This window comes from Homalodisca vitripennis, chromosome 2, assembly GCF_021130785.1.
Source record: "Homalodisca vitripennis isolate AUS2020 chromosome 2, UT_GWSS_2.1, whole genome shotgun sequence".
Classification (NCBI taxonomy): domain Eukaryota; kingdom Metazoa; phylum Arthropoda; class Insecta; order Hemiptera; family Cicadellidae; genus Homalodisca; species Homalodisca vitripennis.
Window position 1 is genome coordinate 106,875,580 of NC_060208.1, and position 15,609 is coordinate 106,891,188.

Consider the following 15,609-nt stretch of genomic DNA (forward strand, 5'->3'; position numbering starts at 1 on the left):
ATTTTTATTACCGTGACCGTTCAAATAAAAAAAGACAACTGTTATTAATAAATCTAGGGAAAAATAAAATTTCTTATTGAATACTTATACTTCCTAAACTTTTTGTCATAAACAATATTTTTTTTTTAATTTGATGAGTTTTTGAGATAACGAGTACACAAATCGGTACTTTGGGATTATACCGACCACACCAGTATGAAGAACACAAAAATAGAAATTTATAGAAACAAACATGATAGAACGAAAAAAAAACAACTCTTCAATTACAAAATTACAAACTTACAAGCATTTCCAGGTATTGTGATCGGTATTGTTGTCGCTGTTATCTTATCTTTCTCGAGAATCCTGATTACGGCAGGCCGCGCGGCATCACGTGATTTGCACGGTACATCATTGCCTTTCCATTACAATTCAATTTATATTTCTGATTAGCCCCTCTAGAATTTGATATTTTACTGATAGGTACTATCTCGAGGGATGTTTTTCTTTCGTCGACATCAGCGCGGGGCAGCACCGAAGGTGCTGTCGAAGCCCGCGCTGATGGCCGGAGGCACTCGCATTTTGGGTGGCGGAATGTGATCAAGAATAAAAACAAGTTTTGAGTGTTTTTTTAATAAAAAGTTTAGTTTGGTAAATGTTTGTTTTTGTTGAATTTTTGTGTTTGGAGAAATGTAGAGGTAAAACACGGAAGTACAACAAAGCGATGCACCAGCTGAACGGGCGGCGAGACTCTGCAATCACGTTATCTACTAGACGCTCGACTTTGACCTCTGTCTGAGGATGGGGAGGTGTTTGCGATAAGACAATTCCTGTTTTATATTGACGAAATATTGTTCTACGCTAATCTAGTAATCAGTAGAAACGAAATGTGAAATAACGATTCATGTCTGGGTGTGGTCGGTATAATCCCAAAGTACCCACAAATCCTATCAGAATAAATTTCATTTAATTTCTCACAAACTATCTACTTATTCTGACTGAGCCAGAAAGGAAGGACTATTTATCGAAAAACAATAATGGTTTACTTTTAACTTTAATTTTGCTTTTTACATTTATTAAATATTTGTACTGTATAATTATGAAACTTATTGGTAGCTGTATTATTTATTTTTTAATATTAAAATTGGTTTTATAACAAATACTGATCATATATTCGTATTCAGCAACTGTTCTCCAAAACATAAACCACAATTTAACTGCCTTTATTTCAAACAAATTGGATTGCTGTTATTTGTATATTTTTTAATTGTGAGAGCTTTTTGGGGGTGTTTTAACCTTTTCTTAGTTACTTTACTGAAATAATATAATGGAAAATGATGAAACACAGCAAGACTTAATCATAAAAAATGTATTCCTCATGTCACAAAGCTTATTACTTATTCTTTGTTTATTTTTTATTCCTTTTCTTAAATATTTACCTTACAACAAAATAAATAATAATGACATATTAAATCAATATTAAAATAGTATTTGTAAAACTGACAATGGAAACTAGCAGTAATTTTTAAGCAGAACAGGTTGTAAGTTAGAGGTAACACAGTGGTGCAAGTAGCGACAGAAAACCACTGGCAATTCACAGCCATTTAAAAATACAGTATTTCCACTTAGAAATACAGTATTTTTGTCTGCAGTTGGTACTATTGTGTACAAACACAATTGAATTGTCTGCTGAAAGTATCTGTAGACTGTAAATTATGTTTAACTTCTGTTAAACAGTACATTCTGTCCCAAATCAGATATTGTGGGTCTAGGTCGGGTTGTGTAACCACTGCATGATGGCCATGTATTGGTGATAATAGCACAATGTATTAAGAGGGCACGATCACCCTTGAATGACTGAGTTTAGTTCCATATAACTGGATTTTCAAACAGACATTTGTAATGGATACATACAATTATTTCATCATTGTACTCATTAAAAAATTGGCTAGTGAGAATAATAATTGCAATATTTATTTATTATGTATTGTATATATATAATTCTAATGAGCTACACTGGCTGGCTATACGCAGACAGTTGATTGCAGAGAACAATGATCTCTCTGATTAGACCGAGACCACTGTTTTGAACGGAATAGCCGAGACTCCTATAGGTTAAATTGAGGTCGGTAGCATCCCTTAGACCACATCGTGTCATTATCTCAGGAGCTTCTCTGACCGGTCTGCTGATTTGTTTTCCTACTGAGGTTCACGTCTTCTTATGTGCTGGAAGTAAAAGTGCCAATGGCCTCTTAAAGATAGTCGTAACAGTGTTTTGACTGTTGCCAAGACTACCAAAACCTGTGTTGTGCCATGTGAATGAATCCTTAACTACCGTAGGTTCAACAGCCAACTTAATTTCATAATTTATAAACATATTTTGCCACTTTGTAACCCTCATAAATCCAGCCCGCTTTGTTTAAAAATTTCAATAGTTCATAACGATTCATTCGGCCTTCTGAGCCTGATTAAACTCTGCACTTTATTAATTCGTATATATAGCTTATTCAGCTACGATTGTTTTGTTAAAAAATTTTGGTTGAAAATTATTAAAATTCAATGTTATAATTATATTTTTATTGAAAATTCGGTGCATTTTTTATGTACATTTTCTTTAAAAATACTTTTAGTTTAGTTGAATTTTCTCGTATAAGAGTACTGTTTGAAATGTTATTAAATAATTGCTAACCGAGGCGTACCTGGCCGTCTAAGTTAGAACTACTTGGGAAACTAACCAGATTAATATTGGGGCGAAATTTTTAAGTGTCTTAATATTAGATCTAGTATGAAGTATATTGCATCAACTGTGATTTGTAGTTTGTAGGATTGATAATAATTATGAAACAGTCACGAGATTTTGGAAACAGTTAATTACATCATAATTATATCAAACTGGAGAAACCACCAGGCGAATAGCTTGACCTGCAGCAGAATTATGAGCGGAGAAATGTGTAAACATTCGTAGGCTTACATAGCTATATTGTAAACGAGGAGGGTAACAAAGAACGTAGGGAGGGGATGACGTGTGAGAGGCGCGGTGAAACAGGGTCGGGTTCTCGCTCGATTGAGAGTGAGACAGTTGGTCTACGCTACTACAGCACCGTAGTGTAGTAATCAAGGGAGTTTGACCGCCAGATACATCTTTATAACCTCGGAGGTGGAAATGTATTCGTGTTGTAATGCGAACACTGTGTTTTTGTTCAAGTCTGGGTATAAAAAACAAGAACAATCTATATCTTCCTGAATGGAGTGTACTAAACAGATTCGGAATTGTGGAAGCAGAAAATAGTATTTTAATTACCGGTACGGTATTTTTCTTACTAACAGAATACTTATATGTGAATGTAGTTTTGTTATCATCCAACCCAGAAAAAAACTGTAGTACTTGTTCTTTAATTATGATTTATAAATACGAAATATGTTATTTAGAACAGACTGAAGTCAATAAAAATTACACAGACCAAAGGACTTAATACATCAGCTGTGTCTGAAGTGATAAATTCGAGCTATCAGAACCGGTTCGCTAGGCACGTGAAGCTGGTGGCAATCGTTTTAAAATAATTCTTTGAAACATATTCCAATAGTACATAATATTGGCATACTGTATTAATGTACAGTAGTGAAATAGTAGTTGACGGTTGTTAGTGGACGATTCATACGTTTCCTACCCACTAAATCGCTCAGATCTGGCTTCACTTACCACTCGCCTATGTACATCACTGTAGTGTTTCTTTGGTCTGCGGTTTGAACACTGTGTCGCCATGTTCACTTATGACAAAGGAACTGGCCTAATTCAAAAGAAGAATGCCTATAGAATATAAGATGGACCGCTACTGTAGTTAAACCATAGCACGGGTACTCCAGTCTTCAAACTCGATAAAATGTTGAGGCAAAGTCCTGGTATAGATATAGGATATGAAAAAGTACGAGTCTTCTGTGAAAAGGAAAGCTAAACGTAATTTTGATACAAATGCATAACGACAGAAGGTTTGAATGTCCGCAAGTGTATATATTTAAAGTTGAATAGTTTTCTAAATTTTAAAAATGAGATGAATTTAAAGCAATAGTAATTAACAGCAATAATATTAGTAATAGAATTTAAAACACCCTCCCTCCTACCATGATGAATACGTCACAGTCATCCAATACAGCGGCGCGGCGCGTAGCAAAGGGGGGGGGGTCCGGACCCCCCCAAAATTTTAAGACATATAAAAAAAAAATAAAGCATGGAGAATGAGAAAAAAGGAGAGTTATCATTAATCTTGTCTACAAACATTAAATTGATTTATTTTAATTGATTAAAGTGACCGTTGTTAAAAATATAATTGTCCTTTCGTTTAAATCATAATGTATCAAACGATACTTTTGGGCTAGGCCTTTCGGATAGTGTAGTGTAATCACGGTAATTCTATAGGGCGCGGTCACGTGACGTCGCAAAGTAACCTGAACCGTAACACGGCAACCAGTTTAAATTAGCGACCACTTCGTTCAAATTCGTCTTGAGGACGTAAAATGACTGCTTAGAGTTAAGTTACGACGTTGATTTTAGGTGTCATTAGACTGTAGACGTGTATATAATTATCGAAAAAATATAAACAATCACTTTCGGTCGGAAAATATACTTGAAAAACTCTACTGATTAGAACTCTCAACCTAGTTTGGAGTTAGTTGAATTGAGTGTAAATTGTTGGTGTTTTTCGATTGAGTTACGGACATTTTTTAGTTATCATTAAACTGTAACTTCGACTAACCTGTAAAATTTAACGAGACAAAAGATCACTTCTCTTCCCCCCCCTCCCCCCACCCCCCCCCCCCCAACACACAATTCCCCCCCCCCACCCCCCCCGGTCGGTAAATAACCTAAAGAAAAAGCTCTCTACAGATTTAAGGGTGGACGATTTTTGAAATTTCACTGGTTGAGTGGTTGAGGTAAAAGTGGAACTTATAATTATGTTAGTTTCTTTCGATTTTAAGGTAATTATCATTCAACGACCGACTAATTAAATGTATAATACTTATCGAGAAACAAAACAATAAAAATCACACTTCCGGTCGGAAAAATACGCGGTGAAAAACTCTACTGATTCAGATTTTTTGACGATTGTTGAGATTTTCACCGTGGTTGAGTCGTTGAGATAAAGTGGAGTACTTAGAATTATGTTAGAAGACATGTTTATTTTTTAAGGATATCAATTGTGGAACGTTCCGACTAATAACTATAAGTAATTATCGAACAAAAAATTAGAGGAAAAAAATCACTTCCAGTCGGATAATACAACACGGAAAACTAGAAAGAATTCTGATAATGAAGTTCCGACTTAGCTTATGGATTTCACTGACTGAGTAATGATTTCATTTTCCTTAGTTATAGATTCCGATCGGAAGTGATTATTTTTGTTGTTATTTTCTCGATAATTATTGTATTATTTGTATTAGACGGCGATTGAATTAATACCTAAAATCAATGTCCTACACATAAATGTAATAAGTCCCACCAACTTTAACCTCAACCACGCAAGCCAGTGAAATCCAAAATCGGTCCAAACTTTGAATCTGTAGAGGAGCTTTCCTTTCGTATATTAACCGACCGGTAAGTGATTTTTTTATTTTCTACGTTAATTAGACAGGTATGTCGAAGTACAGTTTTAATGATAACAAAAATCGTAGTCCCTAATCAAAAATACTACGTATTACCCCTCAATAACTGAAGTCCCGAATTTTGTAGTTGAAGTTCTAATTATTAGAGATTTTTCAAGGTGTATTTTATTTTCCTGACCGAAAGTGTGATTTTTTTTTATTCTTTTTCCGATAATTATAAACTCGTCGAACAGTGTAAAGTGATACAAATAAATTCGTCAATTTATATACTCATTCATAAATACCTCAATCAGATGAAATCCATAAGTAGGGCCGAACTTCTAATCAGTAGAGGTCTTTGTATTCCCGGTGCATTTTTCCCCGACCTTTAGTTTGATCTGTACCCGAAACAACACTCGAAAATTGTGCTCTCGCTCTCCCTTTTTTCTAAAGAGATTTCTAGGCCCGTTCAGTGGCCCAATGACTCCGAAGGGGTATTTCTCAATTCTCTCCACAGAATATAGTTGTGTCAATATATAAGCTTGAGTGAAGCTCTGTTTGTTCTTTTCCTTTACCTGAATTGAGAGGGTAAAGGTTTTCAGACCGTTAGATTTATTATTATGACTCTGTTAACCCGAGCAACGCTCGAAAAATTCCTATCCCTCCTTTTCTAAAGGGATTTCGAACCGTCAGTGGCCGCAATTATCCCTCGAATGGGGTAATTTCAGTTTCTTCACATAATATAAGTTGGTGTCAGATTTATAACGCTGTGAGTGAAGCTCTGTTTTTTGGTTCTTTTTTTCATGTGCTTATCCCAGTGAAATTCCAACATCACTTTTGAGTGTCCTTCTATTCGGCCAGAAATTGAACTTCGTAAATTTTCTGGTAGCTTATACAAGAAAATTTGTGAGGTACTACAGAGTTGCTGCGAGAGTTGGAATGTTGCCTATTACATCTTTCCACTTTTCTATAAGGCGTTTACGCTTAAAGACTGCCATATTTTTGGTATTATACGCGTGTTACCATGCACTCATTGGGAAATAACACACAAAACGGTCCCTCTAGTATCCCCCGGTTTCGGACCCAAATTTTCGGACCCCCCCCGCCCGAACGAAATTTCTGGTGCTACCCTACTGATTCCAATAAGAAGATTAGTTTGATGATAGTGGTCGTTTCTCTATCGGATAAAGGAGGTTATATCAAATAATCATTAAACAATAACGAGAGGGGAAAAATAATTGCTTTGTCCACACGAGACACTCCCCCCCCCAATTCTCAATATGAATTCAGATAAAAAACCCATACAAGGTAGTTTGTTGAATTGTATCAAAGAAACCTGAGTTTGTCAGCATCATGTAAGGAAAACAAGCATGCGATTTTTTAACTGCCCCCCACAGTTATCACTCCAAACAGTCAAATGTTTTTTGTTGGAATCCAAGTACCAGAATTGATCGCTTCTAGCAGACATGACGCCATCTGGTTTCCACTCTCCCGGATATGCCCTCGTGCCACAAGCACATGATACCATCTCCAGTATTGGATACGTGAATACCAAAGTTGAAGCACGAAAGCTGCCTCGAATAATACATTTCACTGTGGGTTAGTTTTGGCAATGGAAATACTTTTTGCAAATCCATTACGACATTGACTTTCGTGCTACTAGGCAAAGCACTATCCAAAGCATCTTTTTTCATTGCTTCAAATGCACTTTAGCTTGTAAATGATGCAGTTTTAAATCTCTTTTTGCTTTATTGCTTCCACAGCATCAAGAGATTTGGACTGAATGTTGAGCAAGTCGCATGTTTTACAAGTATCTACTCGTGGGGACCTGAAGAGAGATTAAAAATCTTTCCTAAGACTTTGCGATAAAACTCAATTTTAATTTGAGAGTCAGGAAATTTGATCAAGAAAGCTTTGTACATCTTAGGTACATTTAAATCACTGCTCAAATACTCCTTATTGGACTTTTTCCGCCCATAGTGGCTCTCATCTCTTGGAAAACTGTTTACATGAGCTCTAACAATTTTACGGTCTTGGAAAGTGTATTTGTAGGTCTTCAAACCTCCTCGATTATCTTTGAAAGTAGTTTCACCTGTTTTTTTCTTTTTTACTATATTCTCAAGCCTCTTGCTTGATTGAATACCAAATATGTTCATAAAAGTCTGTTTACATACCTTATGAAATCTCCTTCACCGTTCGGCACTGTGTAACTTACAGTAACTTGTCTCCTACTCTGTCCAGCTTCTTCATACGTCTTAAATCTTCGTCTACCAATATGTAAAACATCAACAAGGCCGAATAAATAATTTCCTTGGGCGTTTCCATCGAGCTGACTGAACTCTTGGTGGAGCTTTATCTTCATGTGAGAAATACCCCGGGCATGATAACTTGCATTTGCATATTGTCTGGAACAAACAAATAATCATTAGGCTTAATAATAATATGAAAAGTAATTTATGTGGGTACACGCTTTTATATGAGATAGAGGAAGTACGATTAAGCACTATAAAGCAACGTTAGAAGTCATAGGATTAGGCTATAACATGTTAGGCTTGAAGTAAAGTGGGTTAGATTTAAGGTTATTGTATTTTTAAACATATAAGTTTTAAGTTATAGTTAAAAGTTTATACATTATGCTTTAATAATATGTAAGCCTAAAAAGCTTCAATAATATATCCATAATATAGTTTAAATTTTTATAAACTAACCTCATTGGTCGGTGGCAGTCTTCCAGGCTTCAATTTCTTCTTCTGAGTTACGTATGGTTCTCCTCTTAATCTCGCTTTCCTCATCCTTTCTCTAAAAGGAGCTGTTTTATGTTCAATCTCAAAAGCAGCTGAATCATTAGGATCAACATTCATCTTATTAAACTACAATAAGAACATCTGAGATGTAAACAAGCTCTACAATGCAACAGTGATGTCGAAATACACCACCTCAGCTGATTGGTTCTTAGCTCCTTTAGCGCGCCCAAAGCCATGGTTCTTACTGCGCATCCAGTTTGCGCACGTTGTTTCCCCTGTTTATAATGGCGTTGGACCTTAGCTCTTTTAGCCATGCATGGGCATCCGTTCATACATCCCATAGGTATCAATAACTCGAAAATGATAATTTTGGCTCTTAGCTCCTTTAGCTATTGATGTCTTCATATAAGGTAGAAGGGTGGTAAGTTAACTTCCTACTACATAAGACAGCACGGCCCGTTAGGCCCCGCACTGTACACAGAGGGCGTCACAATGTGACCGTCTACAGAGTCTACCTGCGCGCGCGCAACGAAGAGCCTGCAAGCCTTCTATAAAGTATTTGGTAAGCAGGTAAACCATATTCAACTGCTTCTAATCATGGACATGACATGGCGTGAGCCTTTCCTAATGCTCAATACCCTTGGTTTTCATGGGATGACTGGGCAATACACATCTACAATGAACTACAACAGCATTAGAAACAAGTGGCAGATTTTTAAAGAATATTTACTGCAATTGAGTTGCTGGGTTCGTGCTTATGGACAGAGAAATGTGTTTTTTGAAACATACCCACCCCCCCCCCCCCCCACCCCCCCCCCCCCCCACCCCCCCCCCCCCCCACCCCCCCCCCCCCCCACCCCCCCCCCCCCCCACCCCCCCCCCCCCCCAAGTTCCTATTGTGCAATTTAATAATATTCATATCAATAAATATTCTACCAAGAAAAAAACGTTGTCACGTAAAATCTTCGCCCGTAAAACCGACTTTACAGGCAACCATAATTTTTTATAGTTATCAATAACAATATCTATACCTATGCAATTTAGAAAATTGTACTGTTTTAAATCCAACCTCAGTACAAACTACGTATGCATATGTATATGAAAATATATGTTGTTTCTCAGAGTAAAAGATCAACCTCCAATTTTCTGTTGGAACACTGGAAATGGGTACCTAATGCATGATTCCATTTTAAAAACATCATAGGATCTTATTGTATTACGTCTCAAGTGCTTTCACTAAGAAAGTTATGAACCTCGACTTTAAAGTTCCTCTACACTGGTCTAAAATAGTACGTGTTATTGAAATCGTGGGAACTATTCAATCAAATAGACGTAATATTGTATATAATTTGCTGACAAAGCCGCGGGTATATACTAGTTTTAAGTAAAAAACTATAAATCAATCAAACAAATATGTAACGTTGTTTTTTAGTCCAGTAGAATAAATTGTACTGGCACCTGTACTTGAGGAAGAGTTAGAAAAAATTATTCAGCAGCTTCCGCCCAAAAAGTCAACCGATCTAAATTTATTGTCCATGTGGATTTTGAAAAAATATGCCAAGCATATTGTGAGCCCTCTGACTCAATTGGGAAACTTTCCAAACAGGATTTTTCCCCGCTCACCTGAAAACTGCAAAATCCTATTTTTAAAAAAGGTGACTCATGCTCCCTTAACAATTATCGGCCTGTCTCTATTTTGTTAACTGTGAGCAAGAATTTCGAAAAACAACATTTAGCAAACACAACCAGCTCTCTGAAGACCAATTTGACTTCAGAACGGTAAAATCGACGGTAGACACAGTGGTGAGTCTGGTCGAAATGGTTGTGAAGGGGTTAGAGTGTCGGAATCCCACCATAAGTGTGTTTCTCGACTTATCCAAAGCATTCGACTGTGTTGACCATAATACACTTCTTGACAATCTGGAATCCCATGGCATTCGAGGTTTTCCCCTGTCGTGGATTAAATAATTTCTAAACAACACTACACAGACTGTCCAAATTACAAATCACCTTTCAAGTCCAATGGATTTGAGCTATGGAGTTCCCCAAGGCTCCATCCTCAGTCCAGTCCTTTTTCTGGTCTATGTCAATGACACCGAGTCATCACTTATGTACGGGAATCTCGTACAGTATGCTCATGACACGATTAAATTAAATTAGTTTTGGAACAAAAAAGCTTTTGTTGACCTCAGCAATCATATTTTCTGAATTTCGCCCTGCGACCAATGGACTTCGAGTATGGGCTTTCCATCATGCTAGGAAACTCCACATTAAAAGAAGTTTACTCCTCCAAAATCCCTTGGAATATACCTTGATCGAAGTTTGACATGGAATTAATTTAGTTTGTTCAAAATTAGGGTCTGGCGTTTATGTTTTGTTATCTTTAAACAAATACTGCTCAAGTCAGGTACTGATGGCGGCGTATTAAGGCCTGATCTACCCACATCTTTCTTACGGAGTGATTTTGTGGGAAGCTTGTTCGAAGAATAACATTTTGAGAGTTTTCAGGCTCCAAAAGAAAGCGATCAGAACAATCACCAACGAATGTATAAATTATAGATTTATTCTGTATGACTTTTGCCACATAATTGTTACATTGTCCACGGCAATAAAAGCTGACTTTATTGACTTTGACTTTGTCCCATCAGAGATATTATATCAATTCTAGTTGGGTTTTCATTATCTGAACGAGTAAAATAGTCATTTAAAATTACACGTATTAAATGACAGTCAACCTCTTCTTACAAATGAATATAGCATACTCCATTTTAATACCGAGAATCTTATACTGTATCACCAATTAGATTAGAAGATTTCATTTTTTTAAGAATTTAAATTTAATTCCACTTTATAATACTGGACATTGGAGTACGCAATATAGATTATTCATATAGTGTTAAGCTAAAAAATTTTAATTATGCAAATAATACGTAGGACAGCACGAATGTTGAGTTTAGCCCCACCTCACCTTCCTGTAAGTGCAACGTCTGGAATCTGCATTCAAATTCACATTGAATCAACCCTTCCCACCTTAGCCACGTTGTGTAGAAAACTCGGTTCTTCCTCCGTGCTTATAGATCGAAGAGTACCTAAATTGTGTACCTGATGACAGTGGCGTAGCAAAAGGGGGGCGGCGGGGGCGGGCCGCACCAGTTGTCACGTTTTTTGGGGTGACACCCACCCGGTCTTTCAACTTTAAGGACAATGTACAAACAAACAAACAAATATAAATCGCTAGCACGAAAATGTCTTTTTCGGGGATTTCTCCACTAGCACTAGCTCAGCTCTATGTATAAGTCGGAGATTCCCGCAAAAAAGCCTGACGTTGTCGTGGGGGATTCCCCGACCCATACTTGCGATCTTTGACGTTTCAGTTGCAACATTTCTCATTTGTTTCGTGAAGTGTGCTTTGTTTGGTTGGCGTGAATTGTTAAACGTGTATTATTTATTCTACAGTGATATATAGTAAAAAGAAAAAAATTATATTATATCCTGACCTTTCATAAAAATCATCATAAAATCATAAAAATTTACTGCTTTCTACTTTTGATGGGGTGACACCAACTGCCGCACCGGGTGCCACCCAAGGTAACTACGCCACTCCCTGATGAATATACCTCTTCACCTAGATTACACTATATTTTTTTATCTATGTGTCAATGATACCGAAATGATGTAGAGATAACTTTGAGCTTCTTCATCGCTGACTTTGTTTACTGTATCTCTTCAGACGAACATGACATAGCTGTTTTGGCATATCTGTTGCTACCGCCTGACGTGTTTTTAAATTGGTCGTGTTTGATTCTGCGCTGACAGATTAAGATGAAAAGGTACCGTTGAAAAGGTAATAATAAATCATGAGTACTATCTCTCACAAAAGTTTGTGACATCCTTTACTCAACATCCTGTAAATGAAGACAAATGCCATTAATGATTGGTTTGCTTCACAAAGATTATTACTGAAAATATGAAGTAGTTTTAGTTCAGTTTTACAATAATTACAAAAAAGATACATGAATAATAATGACAATACAATTTATTCAAATATAATGAAGTCGTATAATAAGACTAAGAATTCTTAGCTTTTGACGTAGAAAGAAATTTAAAACAAAAATTATGAAACCAAAAGATATATAAAATCTATCCAAACATGGGAATATTAAAACCTGCATATATTGATTACTTTACTCTAATATAAACTATAGCATATTTTTGGGGGAAATACGTCTAAATGCAAAATCACTTTCAAATAAAAAACCAAAATTTAAGAGTATTGGGTAATGCCTAAATTCCAATTCCTGTCTTGCCTTGTATTTAGGTTACATATTAAATACTTAAAATCTCCTACTTTCGTAATAAAAAGAAACCATTTGTATTATCCATCTACCTGGATTAAACTAGGTAGACGATTCGTAAATATTGTTTTTCAGTTTAAATATAATATATTAATTAAATAAGATAAACAATTGTCTACTAAGTTCGGATCGTTCAATCTCCAAAATCGGTGATAGAAAACCTGAAGGAGATTTCTATTCAACACATTATTAAATCGCTGTCTTCTGTGTGGTCTGAACTTAATAAATATATATTATCTCATATTACCAGAAATCTATTTTAAGATCGCTTAGTAAAAAGTTAAAAATCATAACACAATATAAATCAAAAAGATCAGGTAGACAGATAAGCTCAAGAAAAGATCAGGAAAGCTTCAAAACGTCTATGACGGTTTCAAATAACTAAATTTGCACAGGTAGATATTCTGTACGATTGTCATTATATACTAAATATTGACTTCTTCCGCTTATTACTAATAGAACGCTCTAGATTGTATTTCCTGTTAGGGAATAGATTGTGAACTGCTCACGTGCATTCTGAGAATTCCGCTGAGGCAAGGAGGAAAAGACACACCAGAGGAGTCAGTTTTCCTGGTCCACAATTATGCGGAGAACTCGCCAGACGATCCGGCCGACCCACAGTGGCGTCAGTAGAAAGCGGTCATCATGCCTTAAATTCTACAATATTTTGTTGCAAAAAGAAATTATTAAAATAAATAGTTAAAATTCGTAGAAATTTGTATTTCTTGCAATATAAATTATTAATATTTAATGGTAAAAGTTTGTATTATTTCAGTGTTCTATATAACAGAGAGTCCTTTAAATATTCAATTGTGATGCAGTTTTCTTATTTAATAAAATAGTTCATATGCGAATCTCACTCTATTCACATGGTGAACTATCAAGTCACCATTACAAGTCCCCCTCAAAAACCATTCTCTCGTGACGTCACTGCGAGATTCCGGTCCGGTCGAAACTAGTCCGGTGACAGCTGATATGTGGTGGTATCGTCCCACAGCCAAGGTCAACACAGATCGAGTTGGCTGACCACGTGACCTCGCTAACACGTGCTAATATCAGTAATATTATTTGTGTACAGTGTACAAGTCTCTGGCAGAAAATGACAACAGAAAATTGTTAATTTTGAATTGTATAATTATGTACTTACTGCTGCAATAAACCTTATAAACCCACCTCCAATTCATTTGATCAGTGCTTTACAAGTGCCACTGTAATGTCAACTATTATTCTGAATTCGATGTCCATATAGTTTACATGTTAAAATAGCAAGACTATAACTTTCATAACCGTCATAGTTCTGCGTCACTAATCAAGTAAATTTTAAAAGTGCGTTGAGTATTTAGGACTGAACTCATCTGATAACCTTCCTGCACCAGTTAATGACTGTACATTATTTTAAAACTAAATAAAACAACTGTTTTATTACTAAAATGTTTTTACTCATTGATAAGGTTTTGGGCACCGATGACTAATAAGACTGGATAGGGTTTTAATTATTTTAGTACATAATTTTAAAATAACAGAGTAAACTTTATTGCTGGTATTTTTTTGCTTTGTTTGATTTACCTTTATTGGAAAATTTTAATAATAAAGTAACAACAGAGCCCGATAAAATATTGTTAGAAATCTTAAAAGTACTACAGATTGGGATATAAAAAGCTTGTAAAACTGAACAATTCAGTGGTGGCAATGAACGCTGTATAACAGCATTTGAATTGCTGTCAGGTGGCAAAGTGGAGATTAAGATGGCTTTTATATAGCATCAATCATGTTGATATAATTGGATGGTTTATGAAATGCAATAAAAATCTTTAAGCCATCAGTTTTATTATCTGAGCTGCAGTGATCTTTTCATTTTTAAGTACACTTGAAATACAGATATTTTAAATCAATTATAAGTTCTTCCGACTGCATTACTCTGAACTTCCCATAATTTCCAGTAACAATTTTATAGAGAAAATTAAATTCAAATCGTGCGTAAAATGTTATCAATTAATCTAATCTTTTTATAAATTTCTAAGTTTAAGTTTGACACTATAAACACAAAGTAATGATTTCAAAAGTTCGATTCAGTGATATCTAAAGTTGAAAATACAAACAAATTCGCATTAATAGTACACTAGCAGTTACCCGCGGTTTTGCACGCAATTTCGTAGGTTTTGTACCTGAATGCGCACTCCTAGTTTGAGTGAACTATATTTCCGACGCCAATGTTGAGTATGCCTTCTTCCCTCGATCAAGAAAATATATTAAACAGTGTGAATGTATGGTCATTGCAATTTATTTCGATTTAGTATTTTTGTTCTATAGCTTGTTTTAACTCTTGCCGATCAAGAAAATAATATATACATACACAGCTCGGAGAAGCCTACTTTTGTCAAAAGACAACTAATTTAGATTTTATAAGAGTCTCTAAATATAAATTAAAAGTTAGACTACTGTACACTGTCACTGATATCTGCAGTGCTAGCAGTTATCCGCTGTTATGTACGCCAATGTTCAGTTGTCTTGTTCCCGCGGTCACGAAAATACGTTAAAAAGTTTATATTTATGTCCATTGTAATTTACTTTATTCTTAATATGTCTTTTTGTTCCAAACATGATTTTGCCTTATTTCCCGATCAAGAAAATATAATATCAGATATCAGGGAAGCCTACTTCTGTCAAAAGTGAATTACGATTCATTTTATAACTGTCTTTAAACTTATAGTAAATGTTAGATAGTAACATTTTCTTTTATGTCTAATACTTAATATTTTATAAAAATGTATAGTTAGGAGTACATTAGCAATGACACTATTCTTTTAATTTTTTATAAACTGAAAAATATTATTAGTATTTTAAAACATTTAGAGGTGGAATTGGTGCTTTAGTTCAAAAGCACAGTCCAGTAAACTTTCATCTAGCATAGCTTTTGCCGACTGTATGGAGTCGTCGGTGTCAAATTCTTACTA